Source organism: Thalassophryne amazonica, chromosome 9 (genome assembly GCF_902500255.1).
Source record: "Thalassophryne amazonica chromosome 9, fThaAma1.1, whole genome shotgun sequence".
Taxonomy (NCBI): domain Eukaryota; kingdom Metazoa; phylum Chordata; class Actinopteri; order Batrachoidiformes; family Batrachoididae; genus Thalassophryne; species Thalassophryne amazonica.
Window position 1 is genome coordinate 50572941 of NC_047111.1, and position 14210 is coordinate 50587150.

Here is a 14210-nt window from a genome sequence, read left to right on the forward strand (position 1 = left end):
TTCCAACTCAACATAACACATGTAGACTGGTTGGGCATACACCAACCCCCTCTAATATCTGTGCAAGGATAAAAAGCGATCTACTGTTCCATGACCAGGAGGGAACCCACATTGCTCCTCCTGTACAGTAGTGTTCAGAATAATAGTAGTGCTATGTGACTAAAAAGATCCAGGTTTTGAGTATATTTCCTATTGTTACATGGGAAATAAGGTACCAGTAGATTCAGTAGATTCTCACAAATCCAACAAGACCAAGCATTCATGATATGCACACGCATAAGGTTATGAAATTGGGCTTTTAGTAAAAAAAAAAGTAGAAAAGGGGGTGTTCACAATAATAGTAGTGTGGCATTCAGTCAGTGAGTTCGTCAATTTTGTGGAACAAACAGGTGTGAATCAGGTGTCCCCTATTTAAGAATGAAGCCAGCACCTGTTGAACATGCTTTTCTCTTTGAAAGCCTGAGGAAAATGGGACGTTCAAGACATTGTTCAGAAGAACAGTGTAGTTTGATTAAAAAGTTGATTGGAAAGGGGAAAACTTATACGCAGGTGCAAAAAATTATAGGCTGTTCATCTACAATGATCTCCAATGCTTTAAAATGGACAAAAAAAAAACAGAGATGCGTTGAAGAAAATGGAAAACAACCATCAAAATGGATAGAAGAATAACCAGAATGGCAAAGGCTCACCCATTGATCAGCTCCAGGATGCTCAAAGATAGTCTGGAGTTACCTGTGAGTGCTGTGACAGTTAGAAGACACCTGTGTGAAGCAAATTTATGTGCAAGAATCCCCCGCAAAGTCCCTCTGGTAAATAAAATACGCGCAGAAGAGGTTACAATTTGCCAAAGAACACATCAACTGGCCTAAAGAGAAATGGAGGAATATTTTGTGAACTGATGAGAGTAAAATTGTTCTTTTTGGGTCCAAGGGCCGCAGACAGTTTGTGAGACGACCCCCAAACTCTGAATTCAAGCCACAGTTCACAGTGAAGACAGTGAAGCATGGTGGTGCAAGCATCATGATATGGGCATGTTTCTCCTACTATGGTGTTGGGCCTATATATCGCATACCAGGTATCATGGATCACTTTGGATATGTCAAAATACTTGAAGAGGTCATGTTGCCTTATGCTGAAGAGGACATGCCCTTGAAATGGGTGTTTCAACAAGACAATGACCCCAAGCACACTAGTAAACAAGCAAAATCTTGGTTCCAAACCAACAAAATTAATGTTTTGGAGTGGCCTCCCCAATCCCTGGACCTAAATTCAATTGAGAACTTGTGGGGTGACATCAAAAAAAGCTGTTTCTGAACCAAAATCAAGAAATGTGAATGAATTGTGGAATGTTGTTAAAGAATCTTGGAGTGGAATAACTGCTGAAAGGTGCCACAAGTTGGTTGACTCCTTGCCTTGCAGAAGAAATCATGAAAAACTGTGGTTATACAACTAAATACTAGTTTAGTGATTCACAGGATTGCTAAAAAAGCAGTTTGAACATAATAGTTTTGAGTTTGTAGCATCAACAGCAGATGCTACTATTATTGTGAACACCCCCTTTTCTACTTTTTTTACTAATAGCCCAATTTCATAGCCTTAAGAGTGTGCATATCATGAATGCTTGGTCTTGTTGGATTTGTGAGAATCTACTGAATCTACTGGTACCTTGTTTCCCATGTAACAATAAGAAATATACTCAAAACCTGGATTAATCTTCATAGTCACATAGCACTACTATTATTCTGAACACTACTGTATGTCTAGTGCCCTATCATAGGCTTTCCTGGAGAAGCTGAGAAGTTAGTCTATAATTGGAACATACTCTCCGATTCCATTTTTAATGATGGGACCCACCAGCCCAGTTTGCCAATCCAGATGTATTGTCAAACAGAAATCAAGGCTTGAGCTTTGTTATTTATCAGTGTTGGATAGTAGGATGTCTTATCAGCTGATTGAGGCATTTTACACTCAGACATTCATTATATTCACAGGACGCAACCTCCAGTTTTGCATGAAATCATTTGTGCACCAGTTGCTGACACCTATGTCAAAGAACACTTAATAATTCTTATGAAAGCCAGGGCATTTGTTTCTGCTGACACTGGTGTCTGACCTTCATCAGAGCGAGTCTAGTAAGACACACAGTGCTTCAAATGCGCATCACTAGTAAAAAAAAAAATGTCAAATGAGCTGACTCTTCTAATAAATAAAAAATTATGAAATGATTTATGTATTGCATTTTATTATTGGTGCCATGTGCCCTGAGAAATTTTATATTTTCTTATTTTTAATTAATTTCACAAGGTTAGTCTCATTGAGAATCAAGATCTCTTTTGCAAGGGAGACCTGGGCAATTATAAAGTTTCCAATTCACTTAACCTGCATGTCTTTAAATGTGAGAGGAAACTGGAAGAAACCCATGCAAACTCCACACAGAAAGAACACAGGTGGGAATCGATCCCATGACCTTCTTGATGTGAGGCAACAGTGATAAGCACTAAACCACCATGCTGCAAATTAATTCATAAACATGGGGAATTTAACCTGAGTCACCTGCTGCTGATAGAAGCTCAGAAACATGAAGCTGTGAGGAATGTGGACTTTGATGACATCATGTAGGGTAAATGGTAAATGGACTACATTTATGTAGCGCTTTTCCATCTGCATCAGACGCTCAAAGTGCTTTAAAAATAATGCCTTACATTCACCCCGATATGAGGGTGCTGCCATACAAGGCGCTCACTACACACTGGGAGCAATAGGGGATTAAAGACCTTGCCCAAGGGCCCTTAGTGATTTTCCGGTCAGGCTGGGATTTGAATCGAGGATCTTCTGGTCTCAAGCCCAGTGCTCTGTGTTTTATTAGGGAGGGGTGTTATTTAAAAAAAAATTTGAAATCTATAAATGTTTGCATGGAATATGGAAATATACACGGAATAAACCATAGCAGGATAAATTTTGGGTTATTTGGTTCCAAAAACCCATATGGACGGAGTGTTTGAAAATTTCAATTAACGCGTGTGTCGTATATGTGCTGTTGACGTAGAAAACCACGCTGTTGCTTATAATTAGTTCATTGTGGCTATGTCATTCTTTACATGTGATGATTATACTTATCTGATGTTCCTGAAATAAAAATGACATACATTTTGTTTGTTACAATTGATCGTTACATATGTACTGAAATTAGTTTTTTTTTTGTCAATTACTCTTAAAAAACACGAGATATGCTTATTGTTACTATAGAAGTTGGTCAAGCAACATTTGGAGACAAATTTCAAGTCTCTAGGTGCAGCAGTTCTCAAGATATGACATTTTCATCGATATTTTTGGTGATTTTTGAACCTGATATCTTCACTGGCTCCATCCATATGGGTTTTTGGAACCAAATGACCCAAAATTTATCCTGCTATGGTTTATTCTGTGTATATTTCCATATTCCATGCAAACATTTATAGATTTCCAAATTTTTTGAAATAACACCCCTCCCTAATTTTATGTGGACTTTGATGCTAAATATGTCAAAATGGTTAAAATGTGTGTGTTAGGAGGATGTACAACCCCTGGCAAAAATTATGGAATCACCGGCCTCAGAGGATGTTCATTCAGTTGTTTAATTTTGTAGAAAAAAAGCAGATCACAGACATGACACAAAACTAAAGTCATTTCAAATGGCAACTTTCTGGCTTTAAGAAACACTATAAGAAATCAAGAAAAAAAGATTGTGGCAGTCAGTAAGGGTTACTTTTTTAGACCCAAGCAGAGGAAAAAAATATGGAATCACTCAATTCTGAGGAAAAAATTATGGATCACCCTGTAAATTTCATCCCCAAAACTAACACCTGCATCAAATCAGATCTGCTCGTTAGTCTGCATCTAAAAAGGAGTGATCACACCTTGGAGAGCTGTTGCACCAAGTGGACTGACATGAATCATGGCTCCAACACGAGAGATGTCAATTGAAACAAAGGAGAGGATTATCAAACTCTTAAAAGAGAGTAAATCATCGCGCAATGTTGCAAAAGATGTTGGTTGTTCACAGTCAGCTGTGTCTAGACTCTGGACCAAATACAAACAACATGGGAAGGTTGTTAAAGGCAAACATACTGGTAGACCAAGGAAGACATCAAAGCGTCAAGACAGAAAACTTAAAGCAATATGTCTCAAAAATCGAAAAATGCACAACAAAACAAATGAGGAATGAATGGGAGGAAACTGGAGTCAACGTCTGTGACCGAACTGTAAGAAACCGCCTAAAGGAAATGGGATTTACATACAGAAAAGCTAAATGAAAGGCATCATTAACACCTAAACAGAAAAAAACAAGGTTACAATAGCCTAAGGAAAAGCAATTGTGGACTGTGGATGACTGGATGAAAGTCATATTCAGTGATGAATCTCGAATCTGCATTGGGCAAGGTGATGATGCTGGAACTTTTGTTTGGTGCCGTTCCAATGAGATTTATAAAGATGACTGCCTGAAGAGAACATGTAAATTTCCACAGTCATTGATGATATGGGGCTGCATGTCAGGTAAAGGCATTGGGGAGAAGGCTGTCATTACATCATCAATAAATGCACAAGTTTATGTTGATATTTTGGACAATTGAAAGGATGTTTGGGGATGATGAAATCATTTTTCAAGATGATAATGCATCTTGCCATAGAGAAAAAACTGCAAAACCATTCCTTGCAAAAAGACACATAGGGTCAATGTCATGGCATAGGGTCAATGTCAATGAGCAGATCTGATTTGATGCAGGTGTTAATTTGGGGGATGAAAATTTACAGGGTGATTCCATAATTTTTTCCTCAGAATAGAGTGATTCCATATTTTTTTTTCCTCTGCTTGGTCTAAAAAAGTAACCGTTACTGACTGCCACAATCTTTTTTTCTTGATTTCTTATAGTGTTTCTTAAAGCCAGAAAGTTGCCATTTGAAATGACTTTAGTTTTGTGTCATGTCTGTGATCTGCTTTTTTTCTACAAAATTAAACAACTGAATGAACATCCTCTGAGGCCGGTGATTCCATAATTTTTGCCAGGGGTTGTAGTCACAGTGATGTATTAGGTGTACAGATTTTCCAAAGATAATATTTTGAGGAGGAAAGTGGGAGGTTTTTAAATGTATTTATTTTGTTTGTTTTGAGTGCCTCTGGGACAGACTGTAAAAGTGAAGCCCAGCACAGAGTGAGAATGGTCACTTCTGAGTACATCCCAGAGAGGATGTAATCAGAAATGACAAGGTTAGTCTTTGGCCCAGATGCTATTTTACACTGTTCTTGGATTGGTTTTGGTTCTGTGCCATCATGAAATGTTATGGTTGGCTCATTATCTTGAAAATGAGGAAACACTTGTGCAGATATTCATATACTGGCATTCTGTTGAGAAATAGCAATTATCAAATGTCAAAAATGCTAATTCCAGGGCGCTCAGCCAGCACCTGGCTGGCTCCATTATGATGGGGTTAACTAGTTTCTTTTGCAAGATAGCGGTGGTGGACTATCGCATGAGGACAAAAAAAAAACTCTTCTTTTTGCAAAGCCATGCTGTCATTATTTATTGAGTCTGGGGTATGTAAAATTCTCAAGCCATTTTCTTGAATTTTGACACATATATTACAACTATTGATTTTAATTTGTAATAGATTTTTTTCTGCTGAAACACTGCAAATGTTGGGACCTCTTATTTTTATTTATGGAAAAGTCCTAAAGGAAGGTGTTGTTTTTTTTTTTCTCATTTCAATGGCACTTGTTTCCTTTAACTTCTCTGAGTTAGGTTATATCACCACCGATAAAAAAAGGAAAAGCGAGCGAGAGCGAACAAGAAAGGAGTATTTAAGTGAGTTCAGGGTAAAAGCACTAAAAGTCGACAGAGTTGCATAACTCAATTTCCGCCAATTCCAGGAACATCACGAAGATAATGGATTTCTTGTGAAGAGACCCAGAGCAAGTAGCGGTAGATGCCTGCACAGACACACACACACACACTCATTCTACTAAATCGAGTTTACACAAGAAGATACCTGCAAAATCTTGGAGAGGAAGAGGGACACATGTTTTTGAAGTAAGAGAAACGGGAAGACGGAGAGTTGCCAGACTGCAATATAACAGATAAGAAGTAGAAACTGATAGTATTGCAGGAGGGCAAAGAGACAAAGTAAATGTGGGCAGAGGAATTAAAAACTGAACAAGAAAAGAAAGTGTGTAAGAAGATGCAAACTGAAGAATGAGTAACCTCAAAAGTACAAAGAGAAGGCAAGAAATAGAGAATAGATATATAGTGAATTTGGCCTGAGGTTTTAATGACACACTGAGAACATAATAGTGGGATAGAGAGGGAAACTGCTTCGGAGGGAAGAAAAGAAAGAAAAATAATTCAAAGGTTAACTAATTTTGCACTGAAGGAAGAGTTTGACTGAAGTCAGAGGAAGGACCCTGAAGACAGGCCCAGAAGAAGAGGATGATCAGAGAGATGCCATCTGACTTGTAATAAGTTTTTCATGAATCTTCAGCTGTCTTAAAAGAAACAAAGAGTTCACTGAAAAGTCTCCACCGGAGGAGTTGCATGTCTGAACTGAGTGGCCTCAGCAGGCTCCAGTGCATTTATAGAGCAGCCTCTCTGGCAGTGTGTCATCGTCTGAATTGAAACACTGAATCTACATAAGTAGCAGTGATGAGTCACATTTTCAATGGGATTTGGTTTGGAAGTGATAAATATGAGGAGACAATCAGGTCAGTTTTGGAAACAGAGGTGTTACATGAGCTCTGTGAAGTGAGCCATGGCTCAGGGCTTCATGCCTGGCCTGCAGTTTCATTCATTCATTCATTTTCCGTATCTGCTTATTCCAGTTAAGTGTTACAAGGGACACTGGGCAAGAGAAAGGGTACACCTGAGACAGGATGCAAGGACCAACACATATACATGGACAACCTCGCTCACACTGCCACCATTTCACATAACTTGCATGTCTTTCGAAGTGGGAGGAAGCCAGAGCCATATTTAAGAAGGTCCCACAAGTCCACAATGGGGTTTAAGTGAGGTGCAGAAAGGACCATGTCATTATTTTGTCATCCTTGAGGCCTTTCCTGGCTCGCCAGGCAGTGAAGTACTGTGATGAAGCATTGTCCTGCATAAAAAAAAGGCCTTCTTGAATGATTGAATGTACCACTGCTTCAAGAAAGTTACTTCTAAAAACAGGCAGTAAGATTGGGAGTTGATTTTAAGTCCATCTTGAACTCAAAAAGGTCCAACTATGTCATCTTTAATATAGCATCTGATGCCAGTACCCCCTCCTTCACCTTGCCGCTGTCTGAGTGAACAGACAATTTCTGGTAGTGTCACATTTTTCTCAAGTGTTTTGCAGTTAATTTTCATTTTTTCTTCTATACATTTGTTGTGACTATTTGCAACAACGCGTTTGATTTTTGAGTGATCATGCCTCAGTAGCTTAGCTATTTCAATAGTGTTGCATCACTCTGACAGGTACTTTACAATTTTTGACTTTTCAGTGTCTGTTAAAATACTTTTTTGGGAAGGGTGGGGAGCATTTTGCCTGAGGTAACTAAGCTGCCTAATAATTGTGCACACCTTGATACAGTTACTTTGTTATTGTAACAAGTACAATAAAAAGGTAAGGTGCAAGCTTTTTAGTGCAAATATAAACCTGAGTAAACCACGCGCAGACTTGAAAGATCTGGAGAAGAAAATAAACAAAAAATTTAACAGAATGAAACAGGTGTGTCCAGAGAGCAAAACTAAAAAAAAAAATTATAATAACGTAGTAGCAAAAAACAGATTACATATAAATGAAGAGAAAAGTATGTACAAAACTGTGAATATTTCAGTGGCAGTGAATATTGCACATAAATATTGCACTCATTTCGTGTGGCATGTGATATGGCTCCAGTGCCTTTCATAGCTCAGTGGTTGGGTAGAAACTGTTTTTCAATCTATTTGCACTTGCTTTACTGGCCCTGTACCATCTGCCTGATGGCAGTAGCTCCAGCGGAGAGTGGCCATGGAGGAGGACTATCGGTCGGCCTCAAAGAAATTCTGGCAAACCGTCCGACGCCTCCGGAGGCGGAAGCAGCACTCCACCAACACTGTCTACGGTGCGGGTGGGGAGCTGTTGACCCTGACTGGGGATGTTGTCGGGTGGTAGAAGGAATACTTAAAGGATCTCCTCAATCCCATCGTCATGTCTTCCGAAGACGAAGCAGAGACTGGGGACTCAGAGGCGGACTCATCCATCACCCAGGCCGAAGTCACCAAGGTGGTCAGAAAGCACCTCGGTGGCAAGGCTCCTGGGGTGGATGAAATAAGTCTGGAGTACCTTAAGTCTCTCGATGTTGTGGGACTGTCTTGGTTGACACATCCCTGCAGCATCGCATGGCGATCAGGGACAGTGCCTCTGGATTGGCAGACCAGGGTGGTGGTCCCTCTGTTTAAGAAGGGGGACCAAAGGGTGTGTTCCAACTACAGGGGGAACACACTCCTCAGCCTCCCCGGTAAGGTCTATTCCAGAGTACTGGAGAGGAAAATTCGGCCAATAGTCAAACCTCAGATTCAGGAGGAGCAGCGTGGTTTTCATCCTGGTCGCAGCACACTGGACCAGCTCTACACCCTCCATCGTGTGCTCGAGGGTTGCTTTCGCGTTTCTGTCATTCATCAAAACACAGCTGATCTGCGGCAACTGATTTGCGCGTTGCTATGGTGACGACCAGAGCGGAGTGATATTACAGTGACTTAACTCGCCGAACTATGTGTGCGTATACATGAAAATAATGCACGCCAGTTAGACATGGAATTCTCACTGACCGTGGTGTGTGTGTGTATATATTATATATATATATATAGATATAGATATAGATAGAGAGAGAGAGAGAGGGAGAGAGAGAGACACACACACACATATACACTCAACAAAAATATAAATGCAACACTTTTGGTTTTGCTCCCATTTTGTATGAGATGAACTCAAAGATCTAAAACTTTTTCCACATACACAATATCACCATTTCCCTCAAATATTGTTCACAAACCAGTCTAAATCTGTGATAGTGAGCACTTCTCCTTTGTTGAGATAATCCATCCCACCTCACAGGTGTGCCATACCAAGATGCTGATTAGACACCATGATTAGTGCACAGGTGCCTTAGACTGTCCACAATAAAAGGCCACTCTGAAAGGAGCAGTTTTATCACACAGCACAATGCCACAGATGTCGCAAGATTTGAGGGAGCGTGCAACTGGCATGCTGACAGCAGGAATGTCAACTAGAGCTGTTGCTCGTGTATTGAATGTTCATCTCTCTACCATAAGCCGTCTCCAAAGGCGTTTCAGAGAATTTGGCAGTACATCCAACCAGCCTCACAACCGCAGACCACGTGTAACCACACCAGCCCAGGACCTCCACATCCAGCATCTTCACCTCCAAGATCGTCTGTGAACAGCCACTCGGACAGCTGCTGAAACAATCGGTTTGCATAACCAAAGAATTTCTGCACAAACTGTCAGAAACCGTCTCAGGGAAGTTCATCTGCATGCTCGTCGTCCTCATCGGGGTCTCGACCTGACTCCAGTTCGTCGTCGTAACCGACTTGAGTGGGCAAATGCTCACATTCGCTGGCGTTTGGCACGTTGGAGAGGTGTTCTCTTCATGGATGAATCCCGGTTCACACTGTCCAGGGCAGATGGCAGACAGCGAGTGTGGCATCATGTGGGTGAGTGGTTTTCTGATGTCAATATTGTGGATCGAGTGGCCCATGGTGGCGGTGGGGTTATGGTATGGGCAGGCGTCTGTTATGGACGAAGAACACAGGTGCATTTTATTGATGGCATTTTGAATGCACAGAGATAACGTGACGAGATCCTGAGGCCTATTGTTGTGCCATACATCCAAGAACATCACCTCATGTTGCAGCAGGATAATGCACAGCCCCATGTTGCAAGGATCTGTACACAATTCTTGGAAGCTGAAAATGTCCCAGTTCTTGCATGGCCGGCATACTCACCGGACATGTCACCCATTGAGCATGTTTGGGATGCTCTGGACCGGCGTATATGACAGCATGTACCAGTTCCTGCCAATATCCAGCAACTTCGCACAGCCATTGAAGAGGAGTGGACCAACATTCCACAGGCCACAACTGACAACCTGATCAACTCTATGCGAAGGAGATGTGTTGCACTGCATGAGGCAAATGGTGGTCACACCAGATACTGACTGGTATCCCCCCCAATAAAACAAAACTGCACCTTTCAGAGTGGCCTTTTATTGTGGGCAGTCTAAGGCACACCTGTGCACTAATCATGGTGTCTAATCAGCATCTTGGTATGGCACACCTGTGAGGTGGGATGGATTATCTCAGCAAAGGAGAAGTGCTCACTATCACAGATTTCGACTGGTTTGTGAACAATATTTGAGGGAAATGGTGATATTGTGTATGTGGAAAAAGTTTTAGATCTTTGAGTTCATCTCATACAAAATGGGAGCAAAACCAAAAGTGTTTCATTTATATTTTTGTTGAGTGTATATTTATAAAATTAATAAATAAATAATATACATACATACGTACACACACACACACACAATATATATAATTTTGATAAAACTGCCTTAATAGTGTATTAGAGCAGACAGTATGCAGTATGAGGTTGCATTCATTATTTGCTTTTAAACTCGAATGTGCTATGTACAAATAAACGCCAACCAAACCGCATATGTGGATATAAAATTGACTGATTTACTTCACTGAATAGTGTAGGGGCATATGAAAGCTGTTCCATCAGTGTTCCTCATCTAGCAGATGATCAAAACAGATGGTATCGTCTCTGTAATTAGATGATCTTACTTTAAGATAAGTGTTTAATTTGTAACCAGAAAACTTCCTTAAAGCTGCAGTTGAGTCTTCAGCACAAGAACTTTCGGATTTAATTGGGGACTTAGCTAAACAGTGTTGCAGTAGTGAGAAAATCAATACTCTGTTACCACCACACTACAATCCTCTTTTCAACACACTATAACTTAATTTTCTAAATATGTTCTTCTGCAGAGCTTCCACTGACAGTCTATGACATCGTGTGCAATAAACACAAAGCTATAAAAATGTGCAGCACATTAGCTTTTGGACCATGTGGGCCATTCATGTGGAAATAATGTGTGTGTGTGTGTGTGTGTGTGTGTGTGTGTGTGTGTGTGTGTGTGTGTGTGTGTGTGTGTGTGTGTGTGTGTGTGTGTGTGTGTGTGTGTGTGTGTGTGTGTGTGTGCAGCACATTAGCTTTTGGACCATGTGGGCCATTCATGTGGAAATAATGTGTGTGTGTGTGTGTGTGTGTGTGTGTGTGTGTGTGTGTGTGTGTGTGTGTGTGTGTGTGTGTGTGTGTGTGTGTGTGTGTGTGTGTGTGTGTGTGTGTGTGTGTGTGTGTGTGTGTGTGTACAACAGCATGCTTCTCAAACACTGATTTATTGTTTCACTCATTTTCTGACATTTATGCGGATATGGGTCGCAGTGGCAGTAGAGCAGGCAGCTCAGCTACTCATCCTTTTATACTTGTATTTTGATACAGGAAATGTTAAACGTATTCACTTCTGAACCATCCTACTGGGACTAAACTGGAAGTTCTTGTGAGTTCAAGTGGAGTTTACATTGACCTGTGAACACTATGTTGGATTTGAATGGAGCCTCTGAAGGCTGGAAATGATATTAAGTGATGATGCTGATTTATTCCAAAGTTGGATGGCTTCATGAAAAAATGGACTTCATATAGGGATGAGGATGCTGGAGTTTAAGCTGTTTGTTGTAACATCTTCTGGACCTGTTGGGTTTCTGCTTTATAGACAAGCCAGAATCAATTGCAATAGGTATAAATATTGTTAAACATTCAGAGAGCCATATGCAAACACATACAGTACTTTGTATACAATGTTTCTGTGTAGGCTCTCAGTTGTCCAGGTGGTTTCCATAGTAGAGAAGCTTGAATCTTTAACTGGACTGGGTTTCTTGATGCGAGGATGTTTCGCTTCAAGTCGCAGAAGCTTCCTCAGCTAAAATTCTTGCTCTGGTAGTCGCTTTGGGGACTAAACAGGGGGCACTTTGTCCCCTGTTTACAATGGGGTACTCAGGTCAAAGCAGTTTCAGTCTTTTGTTCATGGTAATGAGTCATTCACATTATCAGGCAAGTCATCAAGGGAGCATCAGAAGAGGCGTCCATCCCATCATTAGGAGGGACAGCTGCCCTGTCATTAGGAGGGTGCTAACTAGACCACAATAGTTGCTAATTAGAGCTATTGTTTGGTCACTAGCCGATAGCAGTCTGCTTCTTGGTAGGAGGGGTCTGGTTAGGTTTAAAACTCCAGCTTTTGTGTGTTTATTCTTCTCTACAAGAGTCAAGACAGAAGTCAGACTACCAGAGCAAGAATTTTAGCTGAGGAAGCTTCTGCGATTTGAAGCGAAACATCCTCGCATCAAGAAACCCAGTCCAGTCGAAGATTCAAGCTTCTCTACTACTTTGTATACAGTATTGTACAAAAGTCGGATGCACCCTCATGTTTCTGCATAGGTGTGGGTTTAGCTGTGTTTTTTTGGGGGGGGGGGGGGGGGGGACTCATCCATATTCAGGAAAGAAAGTAATTTATGAAAGAAAATAGCCTGCTTTTTAAGATCAACAAAAGCCTGAATCATTTGTAAGTTTACAACCCAGTGTATGATTACACAAAATCAAAACTGATGTGCATAACAATTAATGAACACTCATCTGATCAGCATGATGTTCATGATGATCAGCATCAGTTCACTCAAAATAAGGTTGTATACGCATAGGAGAGGTGCACCAGATATTGTACATTTTGTATAATTCTCTATAACAACAAAGACTAATCTTCCACCTGACATAAAATGGCACTCAACAAAATACAAGTTTACACACATGTATATACACACACACACACACACCCCAACAGAAAACTTTGCACATCTAATCTTTGGATCCTGATGACAAAATGTTAATAAAATAATTTTATCATCTAAAAATTGTCCACTTACAGAGGAAGAACCTCCACTTCAGACAATTTAACACAGATGTGTTTTCACATCTTAGCAACAATAATTCAGATTTATACAAAACATAAGATCCAGATGTCAAAAGCATCATAGAAGTTTGCCTGTCAAATTTAGGAATTAAAAAAAAAGATAGATATTTAAAAATATACTCTAAATAATCAAGAGCATAAACAAAGACTAATATTTATTTTAGCTCATGGGTATGTGTTCAAATGTGCAAAACTTGTTTTCCATACTCCAGAGTGTGGATTGTTTCACTGTTCATGTATAGAAACTTGTCAGACGCATCTTGTGGAAAGCTTAGTTTTTGTGGGGAAAAATGAGCTCAGTGTTCTCGAGACACACTTGGAAATCATGAGCACATATCCACTTGTAGATATCAGTGTGGCTGGCTGTGATGTGAGCATCAGTCTTAATGACAGAAGAGAGGAAAAGCACACCGGAACAACCAAAGCAGTGACAGCAGTTGTGGAAAGCAGGAGTGGGGACAAAAATCTGGTGAAGATGCTGTCTGAGAGGAAGCCCTGTGAAACAAAGTAGGATTCAGCAGACTGTGCAAAATATTGGCAGATGGTGAAAACATCTGGTCGTAAAACCTTCAAAATACAAGGAAAGCAAAGACTGAAGAGGATCAAAACAAAATCATACTGCATCCACGATTCCATTTTTGACAGTTTTCACTTCCAAATTTAAGAATGTGTGGTGCTTCAGTACCAAAGTGTCCTTTTGATGATGTGAGGGCAGCGTTGCCAGCACGCCTGCTGGTGGCCCAAACTAACATGAAGTGAACCTAATTGCTACACCTATATCAATTGTCAAAGAAACCTTTTTTATTTTGTCACAGAAAAGCTACCAGCTGCAGTCAGTAACAACAGCAATCAGAGATTTCGGATGTTCACCAATCCAGATCCAAATCACCTCCAAAACTGAATGGAGTCTTCCTGTTATGGTTAGAAGTTCGGGTAAAATTAAGCCATTGCAGGCAATGGACCCAAATGCAGGGAGCTGGGCACGGAGAAGAGTACAAAGAAAAATATATTTATTGATAATAAATAAAAGGTGCTGAGCTGGGGTGCCTGCAGAATGGAGAGATGGCCTGCCTCCTGGCGGTGAATTGATGGAGCTGCAGGATTCCAAGCCAGTCTTG